This window comes from Bactrocera neohumeralis, unplaced genomic scaffold, assembly GCF_024586455.1.
Source record: "Bactrocera neohumeralis isolate Rockhampton unplaced genomic scaffold, APGP_CSIRO_Bneo_wtdbg2-racon-allhic-juicebox.fasta_v2 cluster09, whole genome shotgun sequence".
Taxonomy (NCBI): domain Eukaryota; kingdom Metazoa; phylum Arthropoda; class Insecta; order Diptera; family Tephritidae; genus Bactrocera; species Bactrocera neohumeralis.
In genome coordinates this window covers 22,124,087-22,138,999 of record NW_026089622.1, presented here as the reverse complement: position 1 = coordinate 22,138,999, position 14,913 = coordinate 22,124,087, and the positions used below count along the sequence as shown (strand labels likewise).

General features: G+C 39.7%; 1 long non-coding RNA gene across 1 annotated transcript; it reads left to right on the top strand.

The window, feature by feature from the left end:
* The first annotated feature begins 11,973 nt into the window (after positions 1-11,973).
* LOC126764360 (uncharacterized) lies at positions 11,974-13,805 on the top strand. Its single transcript, XR_007667972.1, has 3 exons — positions 11,974-12,827; positions 12,909-12,968; positions 13,405-13,805. It is a non-coding gene; the product is annotated as an uncharacterized LOC126764360 (long non-coding RNA).
* Positions 13,806-14,913: the final 1,108 nt, after the last annotated feature.

Genomic DNA, 14,913 nt, shown 5'->3' with positions numbered 1-14,913 from the left:
TTGATGCGGATTGTGGCTAGACGTTCATTCACCGGAGTGAATGATAGTACTCGGCGACGGTGTCTCTCTCCTACTACGAATCCCACACCAAACTTGCGCTCCTTTATATGCCCACTGTAGTAAATGACACAAGGACCTACTCGTCTCTGTCCTTGTCCCGTCCATCGAATTTCTTGGACGGCGGTGATGTCAGCCTTTATTTTTGTGAGAACATCAACCAGCTGGGCAGCGGCACCTTCCCAATTAAGGGACCGGACATTCCAGGTGTATGCCCTAATGTCGTAGTCCTTATTTCGTTTGCCATGGTCGTCATCAAAAGGGGGGTTTCCCATCCGAGGCTGTTGGTAGTTTTTCATTGGTATAGTTTTTTACGTGGTGGGTCCCAAACTCAGCGCACAACCCTATATGGGAGATGTTTCGCCTTCTCACTTTAGCTCGCCTTCAAACGGATTTTCTTAGGCTATCCTATGTGAATGGCGATCAGAGAACTTTCCTCACTTGCGTGAACTTCTACTTTATCTTTTACATACGGAAATAAAAAGAAGTCATTCGGGTCGAGTCAGGACTATACGGTGGGATCAAATTGATGTTTTGAGTACTCAAAAATGCAGTTGTTTCAGGTGATGTGTGAAAGTTTGCAATGTTGCCGTGAGAAGTGATTCATCTTCTGCGGTTGGTTTTTCTAATTTCATGAAAGACAACTGGTAAACAGATAGTTGTGTATCATAATTTACTGATCCATGTCGTTCTCGTGGTGTGGTTATGATGCATCCAGTGGTTCCAAAAAACAGGCAACCATTTGCTTGTTAGTGCTTCGTGCGTGAACCGGTTGAAAGACCCATACAGTCAACTGCTGCTTAATTTCGGACGCATAAATTCACAATTAATCAAATTTCCTGATGCCATAGACTTGTTTTGAAGCACCGTTATCTCATTTTTTAACATTTATCTTTACCAATCGACAGCGAATAACACACAAAACAGTAAAAACTACAATGCATGTCCGCAGGCAGCAGTAAGCTACAGGAGTGGAGAAAGAGAATTTCAGCAAAACGCTCAGGCACTTCAACACATACAAATTTACATACATTAACCACAAAATCAAAGTGAGAGTATTAATTTTACATTTCAATTACTATATGCACATATATAGTTTTTATGTTACGGTTTTGGAAAAATGCCTACATTATAATATTTCACGGCTGTACTGCAAAAATCGAATCATTATTGAAACAAGTATATACATATATAGTACATTATATATGCATATGCGTGTATTCCATACATACCTAAATAAATAAATTCATTTTGATAGCCTATTTATATAAGTATTCATAAAGCTTACCTTTTTGTTCTCAAAACACATGAAATTCCCGAAAACAAAAAAATCAAATATTTACTTATGACAAATTTCAAGCAGTACCCTTTAACAAAGTAATAAACCGGACTGCATGCGAGGATTGAGAAAGAAATATTTGAAAATAATAAATAAAAATAGAAACAAAATATACATACCTATATGCATATATACTTAATGCAAATATATTTCCTTTATTTCCAAATATACGTACATATATACATACATACATACATAAGGGCATAAGTAACATACCTGCACGTCACTTATTTTGTATTTGCGTTCTTTTCGCAGTGCGAACCCTGCGAACCACGGCTACCCGCTTGAGACAAATATTCCAATACAACTACACATTTTTTCTCTATACACTAACACCAACGCACATTTTCGGGTTATTTTTTGTTTACCTCAATACGATGAAAAAAAGTTTCTTTCATCTCTTGATTTATTTGAATGAGTGCGAATGAGAAAACATTATTGTCAATAGTGACAAAAGAAAATCCCAAAAAGGGTAATAAAAAAACGATTGAAAGACGCATGTCATTCGTGATCGTACTATCGTAAAGGAGGCTCGTACAACAAGAAGGTAATTGAATGATTTTTTTTTAAATAATTTGGCAAATAATTACTTCATTTGTTTTTATAGCATTGGAATTAGCAGCTGCAGCAATATCATCAGAAGCAGCAAATTTAAATTGTTAAGTAAGTATGTGAGAAAGAGTGTGTGTTGTTTGAAATTGGATTGCGCAGTTCAACATAATACGCAAAAATAATTACAAACATATGTACATAAGTATGTATTTTATGCGTTTAAGGCGGCCTGCACAATCCAATATAATATGTGAAAACAAATGTTTGCCTTATATTTTAAATAATCAGATAATATTATTCTTTTATTTCAGATATTATTATGGCTTTTATTTAATTATTCTTTCTTTTCAGATTTTATCACTACTTTTATTCAATTAGTATTGGCTTTCAGAGTAAATTCTATTTGTATTTAATATATTTTATTCTTTCAGATAATATTAATCTTTTTTTCAGATATTATTATTATTTTATACAATTAATCTTTCTTCAATGCAGTTATTATTTATTTTCAGGTTTTAAAAATTCTTTTCTTCATTTAATCTTTTTTCAGATATTACATATTTTTTAAATTAAATATATTTTTATTTATATAAATTGTAATAAATTTTTTGTAAACATATAAAAAATAAAATAAAATAAAAATTTTGAAAAATTAAATAGTTTGGTTTGAAATTTTAAGAAATTTTAAAAGTAGGAATCAAAAAATGCAACCCTGCATCAGCTGTTTAAAATGCAACCCTGCATCGGCTATTTAAAAAGAGAAAATGCAACCCTGAATCAGCCTTCGATTGGGGATATTAGAGCAGGACAGATAAACTTTTTTATATGACACTGCTGAATGAGCGCAACAAAGATGTCTGATCACATGTATACGTACATGAGTAGGTAAAATATCTGCCAGGCTTAAGAAACATTCTATATGTTTACCACCACGTTTACCACCATGTTACCCGCTAATTATCTGGTGTTTTACCCGCTCATGGTTGGCAGGGAACATATGTACATATGAACATTTATATGTATATAAGTACAACGATATAGTATCCGTCTATATCTTGCCCTACTCTGGGTACTGCCAAATTATTAAAAAAACATAATAATTAATTAATCTTAACATTCTAAGTAATTTTAAAATTCACTTACACTACAGCGGTAAAGTAAAATAAAATTTCCTTAATTTTAATTGAAAACAATAATCAAATCGCGGTTAAACAAAACTAAGAGCGCACATATTCAAATATTCAAAATTCATTTTGGCAACTATCTGGCAATACCTTCTTTGGCAACAAAAACAAGCAGGATTGCATTCAAAAAGCGAATTGATCTCTCTAACGAGCTCTTAATTGCTTAAGAACATAAAAACATAATCATAAAGCCATACGAACAATTTGTGCATATATCTCTTCAACGAGAGTGAAAAGCGCATTGATCTCTTCAACGAGCTGTCAATTGCACAAAACATAAGTACCTTCATACGCACATATGTACATTTATACATAAAAATCCAAGTATTAAGGTGTACCTATACACTAACATAAGGACCTAAATAGTACGTATTTAATAATTAAATTAACAAATTAAATTCACAACCACAAAAACTATAACATATAATATTACAAAATGGTTAATAACGAAAAAACTCAAAAACACCTCAGGAGTTACACGCTCAAAACAGGTTGTTAAATTTATTTCAAGAAAGTGACAGTTTATTAAGATACTGCACTAGATTTGCTTCTTCACCGATTCAGGGAAACTCCGAATCGTTATTAGAAATAAAAAGCCCATATCTTAACAATTTTTGGACTCTCTTGACGGCATTGTTAAATTTGACGATTCAGATCTACCACAAAATTTTATACAATCGGCTTACGCAATATATGAAAACTGCTTAGACCAGTACGAAGAAACAAAAGTTATGATCTCCGATCAATTAAAGCTAATAAAAGCAATTGCACCTACTCCACATCCGAGAGTAGAGCAGCCACAAATAGACGTTCAAAATGTAAGTTCAAGCATCCACCTACAGGTGCTCGCATGTGGCACAGAAACATTTTATGGATCTTATGAAAAATGACCGTCCTTCCGGGACAAGTTTACAGCCGTTTACATCAACATCCACAACTATCAAAAGCACAAAAAGTTTATCACCTCCGATACAAAACAAAACGTCAAGTAGGCGAAATAGTCAAACAGTTCGCATTAAATGACGATATTTTCAATTTGGCTTGGGAAGCTCTAAAAGCTAGATACGAAAACGAAAGAATACTGGTCGATAAACAAGTAACGACACTATTGAACTTGCGAAAAATTAAGAAAGAAAAAATGTAGAATTCATCAAACTAGAATCCACTGTTTCAAATTGTTTGTCGATTCTATCGACACTAAATATTCCCACAGACAATTGGGACCCTATTCTGGTAAACATATGTATGCACCGCAGCATTACCAGAAAAATCGTTACTTCTATGGGAGCAATCGCTCTCATCACGAAAAAAGTGCTCAACTTGGCAACAAATGAAAGATTTTCTGACTTCTCAATATGAAATAGTGGAAAGAGTAGAGAAAAAAATAGTCTGAACAAAAAAAATCAACACGACCAAAACAAAAGCTTCAATTGACCCCAAGCTAGTAGCAAAAACAATTTAATCAAAAACTTTCACAAAACGCACTCGTTCATATCTGAACAGAAGAAACACACGTCATGCGAACTATGCCCCAGAGGGCATAAACTTATGTATGTATATCTTGAAGTTTAAAATCTTAAAGATTAACAAACTGAATAATTTTGTCAGGCCAAAAAGCCTTTGCACAAATTTCCTGTCACAAGCTAATGCATATACAGATTGCAAGACCAATTTTAATTGCTTATATTGTCACAAAAGACGCCTTTCAATGCTTCATTACAGCAGATATCCCAACTCACTCCAAAGAAGCGCTTACACAAAAAGAGCCACGGGTTTAATTGCAAAAGCAAATCTCGAAATCCACAATTCTTAAAATTGCCAAGAGACACCATCTTGCTCAAAGGCACAAAAAGTTCAAACGTTGCACAACGAAACACAAAGTGGACTAGTCACAGAACCAGTTACCACCATACCAACTCAAGTTGGCGACAAATACTTTAATTCACAATTAAGAAAATTTCAAAAGTTAAGGAAACTTCCTCCTATAACAAACAAACCTCTAGAATATCAGTATTGTGAGGACTTCTCTAAAGCCACAGCTACTGGAACAAATAATCGCCGGCACGTCCTACGACAACTACTAGAGCCGCAATTTTTTCACTTTTTCTACAAGGTAAAGTTAAGAGTTCAGATTTATATAAATAGAGAGCTAAGCCGTTTTTTCGCCTTGTTAGCCATCAAATTGAGATATCCTGGGATACGTGAACAGAATCTAGGAATGTGCGGTATAACGCGCTTCTACCCTGGCTATCCTTAGCTGATATGAACCAAAGTTATCCAGCGCCGTCTTCTGGTCTTAATTGAAGACATCCCTATTGCCTCAATGTGAATGAAGAAAAACATTAAGTTCATTTCTGGCCAACAAATAATCTCCCATAAATGCCGTTGCTACTCAGCCACGGTTCCGATTTAAGACATCTTTAGCTTTGACTCTTCCCAGACGAACCAGGAGATTTGTGGAGGCCACCCTTAGATTATGTTAGGTTAGATGGCTAATAAAAAGATCTCACGTGGACTATTATATGTAGTTCTTTGTGATGCCATAGAAAAGAAAAAGTCCTTTGCTGGAGCTAAAGATTAACATTAGCAACTCGGTGGGATGTCCGAAGGTATTCACACCCAAGTGCTTAAGTTTCGACCTCCCGAATGCGGGATAGTCAAGAAGGAAATGTTGAGTTGTTTCCACCTCATCTTCACTCATCCGCTTGCAGCGTTTCCGCTGGGACCTGGCACCCATACCAGTCTTATCACAAAGACATTATTTGCTATTAGTAACGAGGTTAGGCACTCTTCGACCAGCCCTTAATGCACTGTGAATGAATCCAAGGCTATTATCGCCACTCTGCTATCTGAGTGAAAGACAATGCAATAGTTAAGAAGTCTTAAACTGGAGTTGATAGAAAGCTCTCGACAGTAGACCCCTCCACCAACCTTCCCCCAAGCTTTGACCCACCCGTGAAGAAGCTCACTGCCCTTCATCCACGGGCAATATGTGCAGAATGGCGTGTAATGCCATGGTTGGGGTGAACTTTAGGGCACCATATATGCTGCTAAGGGCCACCCGCTCAACGCTCTCTAGTTTCTTTGCAAGTGTGGTCTTTTCTAGAGCTCTCCACCACATAAAGACTACATAAAACGTAATGGGTTTCACTATAGTGTCGTAGAGCCAGAGGACCATTTTGGGTCAGAGATTTCACCTTTTGCCAATGGCTCCTCTAAAGCAATACAAGACAATTGATGCCTTTTTTGATCTCTCTTCGATACTCGGCTTCCATGAAAGCTTCCTATCCAGATTGAGCCTTAGATATTTCATGTTTGCCATTCCTGGCAACGGTACCGCCAGGTTCTTGTATCTTATTAAGAAATAAAACCATCTTTGTTTATCTGGGTTGATGGCGAGAGCATTTAAGACTGCCGAATTTGTTACGATGCTACGATACTCCTGCGTCATCTCGTTAACGATGCTTGGGAACTTTCCTATGAAAATAAGCGCTTCATCGTCTGTATAGGCCGTCACCTTGCAGCCACGATCTTAAAGTTTTTTTAAGCAGGTCGGTAACGACCAGGATCAAAAAGGTGAAAGAAGTTCACCTTGTGGGGTTCCCCTACTCACAATTCATCGCGCACTCGTCTTCCCCCATTCCGTTTCAATCACTCTATCGCAAAGGTGACTCTTCTCAGTCACCGTCCCGAGCAGTAACGCCTGCATCCGGCAGGACGTTGCTGAAAGCTCCCTCAGTAGCATGAAAGGTCCCAACAACGAAATTCTTAACCCTAATGGCTTCCTCAAGCCACGATTCAATAATATTCAGGGCAGTATCTACTGATTTGCCCTTACAATGAGGAGGTTGCGATCCTGATAAATGGTCTCTCGGAATACGCCCACATATGTATCAGTCATCAGTCTGCCCAGAGTTTTTAATAGGAAGGAGGAGAAGCTGACGGAAATAAAGTTCTTGGCCGTACGTAGAGGCCCCTGCCAGCCTTCGGGCTGAACGTGGCTCTGACTCGTCTCCAGGCCCTAGGGATTTGATCCATCCTTATGCAGTTCGCATGTGACAACCTTTACAGCCAGTTGCAGCTGCGCTGGTATGATGCCATCCATCCGGTTCCGATGACTTGAAGGGTTTGAACGAATTGATCGTCCAGGTCAAGTGCCGCTCATACAGAAGGCTGACGAAGGTCGCACAATCCTCTTGCAGCGCTCCGAAGAGCATCAAGGAGCATTCGAAGTGTTTCCACGCTGCTCAGGGCCCACTTTCCAATTGTGTCTTAAAGATTACCCGGAGATGCGTGGTTCTTTGCGAGAATACGTCTGAATCTAGAGGACACATGGAAGTCCTCCACTTTTTCATTGAAGCTTATTCATGTAGTCCTCTTTGATTTCCTTAACTCGAAGTTGGATATGGCAAGTCCCGTTTTATACAACGCCCAGTCATCAGTAGACCCCTTGTTGAATAAACGCCTGCAGGACGCTCTGATTTCCGAGAGTTCTATAGTACCAAAGAGGTTTCTCCTTGCCCTTCAGTGTTTTCAGTGGAGAATAGCTCTCCAGTGCAGTTTTGCATGCATGAATAAGTTTTAGCCGTTACCATATCAGCGTTGCTGAAATTAAGTAAATGAAATGCCGGTAGTTCATTTCGGACCATAATGCAGGCGCTGATTCTACCTGCATCGTGCAGCTTATGACTTTTTGTCCTCAGTCCAGAGATGCTATTACTAGTCACGGTTCCTGTATCAATACGGCATTGGCGGAAGCCGCTTTCTCTCATTCCTTGCGGGATATGGCACCATCCTCCCTGCTGAGAGCGAACACTCAAAACTCTATTGAGCCAGCGTTTTGAGCGATTTCGCTAGTCGTTTTTAATGGTCCCAAGGTTATGAGGCTAATCCGATTCCACAGCTATAGTCGTCAGAAATTGATAGAACTTACAGGCCACAGACCATTTAGCGTTATCCAGGGTTCACTAACTTGGAGGCGATCTGCGTAGTGGGGATTATTCTGAACGACATTCGTCCCACATGTCTCTCTTTAGAAGTGATACTACCTCAATGTAGTTTCTAACATACCTTACCGCTGGTGGGAGGCAATGATAGACCTATACCGAGGAAGAATTTATTCATTCTATTTTTTTTTTTTTTTTTGAAGAGATGTGGGGGGGAAATCTTCTAAAGACACCCTGGCGGGTAGTGTCGGATTCGCGAGATGCGCCTACCGACTAAAACCCCCACACCGGTTGCCAACCATATGGTTATGAACCTAGTGTGAATTTTGTGGGAGAGAGGAGGAAGATTCAATTGTGAGTGGCTCTCAAAAGAATCTGACGCTGAAAAGCGAAGCTCGAGTTTTTGGTTAGGTGGGAGCGGAAGGATTTGTTAGGATACATGGCCTTCTGAAACAGTCGGTTTTCTTGCACCTAAGAGTGGCAAGACAGTTGATGTTGGGGTTTGCGTGGGATGCTACTGATGCCCGGAGATTTGCAGCGTAGGAAATGGCTGCCGATTGAATGGAAGGAAGATTTGTTTCCTCTAGGATCTGTTTGTTTCTAACATACCACGGGAAATTAAGAGCTTGTCTCAGTAGACGCATGTATGTGGCTTGAAGCCTGGGTAGTTGTCTGGGTGAGGCAGAGCCCCAAATAGGGATCGCGTAGGAGCAGATGCTTCTAATGATGGCATTAAAAGCTCGTTTTTTGGTGCTTGGGGAAACCTTTTTGTTGGTAAAAAAGGGTTTTAATGAGCTGAAGGCTCCATTGGCTTTACCTCGAACTGCTGTGATTTGTTTCGACCAGGTTAGCCGCCTGTGGAAGACAACACCGAGGTATTTCGCCGAAGGGCTCCATTTGATGGGGAACCTATTTACCAGGATTCTTGGTGGAATGCGTTTCCTCCGTGAAAAGAAGATTGCCTCAGATTTGGTTGTGTTGATGTCGGATCTCTACAACCAGTACCAGTTGAGGACGGTGGGGATGAATTTATTGATGGCGGATGTGCTGAAGTTAATTGTACGGGAGGCGTACAAGAAGGCGATATCATCCGCATATTGAGCGGTGAGGATTTTCTCCTCGGTTGGGATGTCGTAACAATAAATGTAAAACAGCACTGGGGAGAATTTGGAGCCCTGAGGGACTCCCGCCGTGATCGGGTGAGCTTCAGAGAGCTCACTATTCACCCGAGCAGTGATTTGTCGGTCAGTCAAGAAAGATTTGACTAAACCAATGAGGTACATTGGGAAGTTTAGCTTTATAAGCTTATAAATAAGCCCATCATGCCAGACCCGATCGAATGCTTATTTGCAATCAAGCAGGAGCATAGGAATGTGTCTTCCTTTGTTGAGATTGTTAGCGACGAATTCGGAGACCCGCAGAAGTTGGTGTGCGGTGCCGTGTTGCATTCGAAACCCATGTTGGAAGTCGGGGAGAATTTTCTTTTCCGAGACAAATTTCTCCAGTCGGGAGAGAATTATGCTTTCAGCTACTTTGCTGAGGGTGCAGAGTAGGCTGATGGGGCGATGGTTTGCCGGATCGCTTAGGGGTTTACCCGGTTTGAGAAGAAAGACGACTGTGGCGGCTTTCCAGGCCGGGGGAAAATATTGGAAACGCATCATGGCGTTTATGATGTTGTTTAGGGCAACAAGGTGTTTGCGCGGTAGGACTTTTAAGACGCCGTTACCGATACTGGCCTGGAGCTTTCCGGTTTTTGAGGGCGCGGATAGCCTCGGAGACTTCTTTGAGGGAGGTGGGCTGAAACTCGACCGTCTGGAAGGTTGTGCCCCGGACAATTTCTGACACTTCTTCGTGAAAAGAAGAGAATTTTTGAAGGCTTGGAAAGGGGGAGCATTGATTTTTGAGGGATTGAGCGAGGACGTTGGCTTTGTCCTTGTCCTGTGGGTAAGATATACCGCCTTTAATTAGGGCGGGGAAGTGGAGTTTACGGTTTCGTAAGGATCTGATAACCTTCCAGCAACTTTTAAGGTGCTGTTCGGCTTCAGCGATAAAAGAATTTAAGTCTTCATAGCTTCTTTGGAGGAAGAGAACCTTTAATTCCCTTTGAGTGGAATTTAAAGTTTGGCGTAGCCGAGGAAGTCTGTGTTTTTGCCAGAGTTTGCGGATTTTGTTTTTCCTGGCAATGAGTGCACGGATACGTAGGGGAAGGTTGGTTGGGTTATTGGTAGCTTCAATTGAGGAGGTGGCTGAAATTATTTCCCTTTGGACCTGACCTCCGTCAGACAAATCGGTTTTTGACTTTAACCGAGGAGAAAGTAGGGGGCGGGGTAGACCGGGAAGTGGTCTGAACTGAGCTCCGGGAGGGTCCAGGGGTCTCTGTTGAGGGTCACGTTTTTAGTCAGGAATAAGTCCAAGGTGCTTGCTTGGAATCTGGGACTTGTAGGGTGGTAGGTCGGTTCGGAGGGAGCTTCGATGTTGAAGTTGTGTTGGAGAGACATTCTCCAGAGGGTTAATCCGTTAGCATTATTCGTAGAACGGTTCCAAATCCAATATTTGGAATTGAAATCGCCTGCAATAATGGTAGGAGTGGAGGAGTTGAAGAGGGATGTAATGTTGAGAGGGCTTTGGTCAGGAGGTATATACACAGTGATGATCCTGTGTCTGCGTGAATTGAGGAATACGCCAATTCCTACAGCCTCGAGTATTGAGGGGCCAGTGTTGGCGGCTAGGTGGTGAATAGAGCTCTTCACACAGATGGCGACACCGCCCCCTTTGGAATCTGGGCGGTCGTTTCTGTAGATTGTGAAGTTCGGGATATAAAGGGATTTTTTGGAGTTTAAGTGAGTTTCGGTGATGCATAAGACATCAATGGATTTGTCATTTATTAGCTGGATCAATTCGGTCCTTTTGGGAGTGGAAAGCCCGTTGGCGTTCCAGTTTAGGATCATCAGGCCACGGTTAGTTCCTGTTGACGGTGGACAGGAAGTCCCGAAAAAGCTTCTCTAAGTGAGCGATATTTGGGACAGGATTGACCGTTGCGTTTTTGTTTGCATTTTGGCAACATCGGCGTATGATCGAGTTGGCCCTTGGGCTCGTGGTTGGGGTTGGGGTTGTGGTGTGGTTTGTGCCGGGGAGCGAGTTGCTTTTTTGTGGGCCTTTTTTGGAGGTCCGGGTTGGTGTTTTTGGGGGGCTTTAGGGCAACCCCGATAGGTGGCGCGATGTGGGCCCTTGCAGTGGATGCAGGTGGACTTCGCGTTTTTTTGCTCTTTGAGAGCGCAGGATGCCGTGGCATGGGAGCGACCGCAGAAGGCGCAGGCCCAAGGAACGAAGCAGTAGTTCGCAGTGTGGGTGAAATTGAGGCACCGGAGGCATTGTGGAATTACCTTGGACTTACGCTTTGCCTCTACTCTGACGCTGAGGCCAGCGATTGTTTTCAGGTCAAAAAACGCCTTCGCTGCGGAGTGCGAAGGGTCAAGATTGACGGTTATTAGGGGCCATATTTTTGGGCCCTGCGCATGCGGTGAATACTCTTCACCGCTGAATTTTTCATCCTCAATTCGTTGAGGATGGTTTCGTCATCGAGGCATTCGTGGACGCCTCTGATAGCGACAATCAGGTCCTTGTCCTGATGGAGCTGATTGGTTGTGTAGAGGATTTCGTGCTTTTCCAGGGCAGAGGTAAGTTTCCGAAACCCGTCAACAGTTTCGGGGTAGACAATGATGGCTTCAGATACCACTTTAGCCGATCTGATTTGAATGTCTGCTTTGCGCAGACCGGAGCTCACCTTGTCCCACGATTCCTTCTTGAGGATTCGAATAGGAGGAGGGTTTCTTTTCTTAGGGGGGGTTATGTCCTCGCTCTAATCGGAGGAGGATGAGGAGCAGAAGTCGTCAATTTCGTCAAGTTTAACGGTTTCGGTCGGGGATATGGAGCGGCGCCGCTTTGGAATTTCCCGTTTGGGTTCTTCCCGTTTGGGGTTTTCCCGTTTGGGTATTTTCCGGCGGCGAATTTCGATGAACACGAAGTCATCGGGCGGATCGATGCTCATTTGAGCATTTTCGGGAGAGGGAGAGGTAGTAGCGTCGTTAGAGTTGTCTATGGGGTTGTCGTTGGATTTTGTGGAGGTGAATTTGTAATTACTGAGCATGTGCTCTACTCTGAGCAGATACCCACGGACGTCTTTAATGAGGGCGGTAAGTTCGCCCTCGCTTAGGGAAGAAGGGTTTGGGAAATTCATTGTTGAGTTATCACAACGCGCAATGTTTTTCCCTAACATACGGCCTTTTGTGTTTGCGTTTATTTGCGTTTGCGTTTGTTTGCGCTACTCTACGTCCGTTCGCGTTGCTGTTTGCTGTCAGACGTCTTGTTATGTCTTTAATTTTTATATTGTATTTTCATTACTTATATACTATTTTAGGAAACAATCTTAAATAACTAAATATACATATGTGTATGTGTTTGTATGTATTGCAGTATATTCCCTGCCAGCCACGGCTAACCACTTTTCTCACTTACACATTTTTCTTCTTTCTTACACATTTTTTCTCTATGCACTAACACCAACCCACATTTTCGGGTTATTTTTTGTTTACCTAAATGCGGTGAAAAAACGTTTCTTTCGTTTCCTGATTTATTTGATTGAATGCGAATGAGAAAACATAATTGTCAATAGTACCAAAAGAAAATCCCTAAAAGGGTAATAAAAAACGATTGAAAGACGCATGTCATTCGTGCTCGTACAACAAGGAGGTATGTGAATGAATTTTATGTGATTTTTTAACAACATTTTGCAAATAATTCTTCATTTGTTTTTATATCATTGGAAATCAGAATGAATTGGAAATAGCAGCAGCAGCAATATTATCAGAAGCAGAAAATATAAATTGTTAAGTAAGTATGTGAAAATAAGTGCGTGTTGTTTGAAATTGGATTGCGCAGTCCAATAAAATACGGAAAAATAAGTACATACATACATATGTATGTATTTTATGCGTTTAATGCGGTAAGGCGGCCTGCACAATCGAATATAAGTAAGATGTGAAAAAAATGTTTGTTTTATATTTTGCACTATCAGATATTTCTTTCAGATATTACTATCATTTTTATATAAATAACATTTCTTTCAGTGTCAATTATATTTGTATTTAATATATTTTGGTTTTTTTTTTAGATGATGTTAATCTTCTTTTTCAGATATTATCATTATTTTTATTTAATTACGCTTTTTCAGATTTTATCACTATTTTTATTTAATAAATCTTTCTTTTTGTTTTAGATATTATATTGAAATTTTATATAATTGTATGTAATTATTCTTTATTTTCAGAAAATGCAACCCTGCATCAGCTGACGCTTATGGTAATTAGAGCAGTTCAGCTATATTCTTACATAAATAATGTATATGACACTGCTGAATGAGCGCAACAGAGATGTATGATCGACCTATGGCGAGCTCACCACTTTTTTGACTACTGCGAGTACTTTTGAGGGTTTCAAAACCTACTGTTTCACTAATTTTTTTACACTGTTGGATGGCAGGGTTGTTTATGTTGCATGTCTTGGAGTTGTTTTCAAGTGTAGACTGTCTGTCCTGCTCTAATGTCCCCAATCGACACTTTAATGCAGGGTTGCATTTTCTTTTTCCTAATTTAAAATATTTTTAAAATTCTAAATATTTAAAATTTAAAATGTTTTCTTTGTCTTTATTAATAAAATTTTTTTACAGAATTACAAATATATACATATGTTCAATAAAAAAATTATTATTATATATTATTAAATAAATAAAAAGTTAAAATTGTTTAAAATATTTTTAATTATTTAACAATACATGTAGGTTTTATTATCTAACAGTAGCTGTTGGTTATTCAGGAAAATTTATCATTGCCGCGTCAATGGTGGTCCCATATATTGTTGTAGACTCTTGTGGATCATTATTCATTTTCAAATTCAATGTTTTTGATAGAAAAGTTGTCAACCGCTCTGCTTTTTTCTCAGCGAAGTTAATGTTGAAATCGCCAGCCAAGATAAGTGGGAATTTATTACCATTTGTACCAAGTATTTTCGACCCTTCTTCAGTGTGCGATGAATAACATGTTCTACCTCGTCCAATTTTGGATTCGGAGAAATGTAAATTGCTACCATAACTATTTGTAGGCCATTTTTAAGTTTGCATAAGCACGCACAAATGTCTCCAACAACTGAGCGCCTAACATTAACATCGCTAACGTGTGCAATATTTATTTCAATATTCGGAGTCATAATATTAGTAATATCATTTTTATTTTGGTAAATACATAGCTACCCCACCTTTTGAAACAGTATATCGTTTGAACTGAACAATACAATTAAAATAAGGTATTTCAATCGGATTATCATGCGTCATGCACGTTTCGGTAAGAAGTAACACATTTGTTTGTCTCGTAACTGAATCTTGTAATACGTATTTATGACTATTTAGACTTTGGCAGTTGAAAGTCATTATTGAAATGCCATTTCTATTACTAATGAAATCTAATACACTTTGAGCTATCGTCTGAACACTATTTAAAGACAGTCTTTTGAATTCTTGCAACAAAAATGCAGTCGATGCAGCTTGCTTTCGATTATGATAAAACTATTGTAAATGTAGAATTATCGTTTTTTGTCGTGATATACAATTTTTCAATATTAGTCACCCGAGAGAGCGCAACATAAACGAGTTCCTGAGAATGTGCTTTACTATACTCATATACTATTTCGTCAAAAGTTCCACCTTGCGACTTATGTATAGTTAGAGCAAGAGCTGAAGTTAATGGAAAATGTTTGCGTTTGACTATACATTTTATATCCGATG